A 2,179-nucleotide genomic window follows, 5' to 3' on the forward strand; every position below is an offset into this window, starting at 1 on the left:
ATCATCAATTTATATTATACCAACCTTATATTTATCTTACTTATATTTAGTGAAGTTGTATATAAGGTTCTAAGTTGAGGCTCGCGATAGCTCTTATCTTTAATTTCCTTTAATAAGACTATTATTAATCGTTATATACTATTATTCTATTTAGCAACTAGTTATTTATATTATTATTCTCTATTGTTATTACTTGTGAAGTATATCTTCGCGTAATAAGTAGTGCTTATAGTTTAGTTTTAAATTAACCTTATTATTCCTTATATTTTTTCCTTTCGTTGAGGGGGGAAATACGTTAAGTCTAATAATAATTTATTAGATTTTATAATTATTATTCAGTTTTTACCCTTTTAAATTAAGTATTTATATTTTTTTATTCTTTAGAGTCCCCTTTTCTTTACTATTTTATTACTATTTATTCTAGTCTAAAGGCTAGACTAAATAATATTAAAGACTAATTAAGTAAACCTTTAAACGGCTTTTAACCTTTAGGAAGAAAGTCTAATACGTAAAGTACGTTAAATAATTAAATTTACTACGTATAAGCCGTAATTTTACTATAAGGAAAGACTTTAACTTCTAACCGCCGAACTACTTATTAAGGTAGTACAATTGTACTTAAACGAAGAAACCGGCTATATTGAAATTAAATTTAATTAGTCCGCTAATATTAATAATAATATTTATAATAGAGGATGGATCGTTAATTTGGATGTAGCGGACTACGAAATTTAATAGGTTTTATATAAGTATCGCTAGTTGGTTACTAATTATCTAGTCCTAATACGCTAAAATTAGTTATTTATAATTAAAGAAGGAGTATTATTATAGCTACGGAAGAAGAATTAGAAATAATTTATAGCCCGAATTAAAGTGAATAATACTACTATTAATATTATTACTTAAGTACCTATTCCCCCTAATACCGGTAATATAAGCGTATACTCTTCGCCGGCAACCTTTTTGGATACTATTAGAATAATTAATATATTAACCCTTATTAACCTAATATAAATTCCTATACCGCTTTCCTTATTATTTACGCTTACTAAGTAATATATTTAACTAAATCCAATTTAACGACCCTTCTCGCCGACCGAATTAATAGTCTTACAAATAAATTTAATTATTAAAATTGCTACTAATATTATTCAACAATTAGCTACCAATCCTACTATTAAACATTTTGGAAATTTTATATAAATTAAAATTCTCCTACGTCTAGCGTAGAAGTAGTAGTAAGAATAAGCAAATTGGCTTCTAGGAACTACTTTTGCTAATTACTTTTTAGTATACCCTATTAATTTAAATTAAAATACCGTACGCTTTACTTAATATAACGTAAAAATAGGAGGTAGATCCCCGAATCCTCTACTTTACTTTACTTAACTAATTTATAATACTATACGTTTAATTTAGAATAGCGTAAAGCCTAGTTTTAGTCTCCTAACGCCTACTACCGTAAGGCGTACCGCCGCTTAGTCGTATAAAAACCCTACTATTTATTGCAATTGGCGTTTTAATAGTTTTATTAACCTAATTGGCGAAATAGCTATAATTAGTATTAGAGATCCGTATAATGCTATTAATTTAGTTAATTAGATAAAAAATCTTTATATTAATTGTATTAATTAGTAACCCCTATTTAATAATATTAATTAATTTCCTATTTATTTTTATAAATATATATTAATTCCGGCTATAGGTTATAATATTTCTAAATAAATTTTAAGAATAAACTTTAAAGAATTAATAGATTAAACCCCGGTAGGCGAGAAATAAGTTGAATAATAAGGATTGCCGCTTGTAATACTAAGTAATGGTAGTTACTTTCCGTCGGCTATCCCGAAGGCTCCTACTCCTTCTATATATTTAGCCTTTCGTTAGAATATTTATTTTACTAATAATCTATAAATTATATACTTTAATATTAGATTTAATACCTTTATTCTATCGATTGAAGCTAATAGTAATAGTATAATAACGGACAATATAGTGCTTCGTAAAATACTTAAGGATCTATACAATTATATTAAAGATTTGGAAGATCGGAACCAAACTCTTATTGAATTTGTCTTTAGGGCTAATATTAATAGTTGTTAAATAGTTAAGGAAGAACCTTTTAAAATATTAAATATTAAAATATACTTCCCTAATATAGAATTTAATAAAATAAAGA

The sequence above is a fragment of the Neurospora crassa genome, linkage group II (assembly GCF_000182925.2).
Source record: "Neurospora crassa OR74A linkage group II, whole genome shotgun sequence".
Classification (NCBI taxonomy): domain Eukaryota; kingdom Fungi; phylum Ascomycota; class Sordariomycetes; order Sordariales; family Sordariaceae; genus Neurospora; species Neurospora crassa.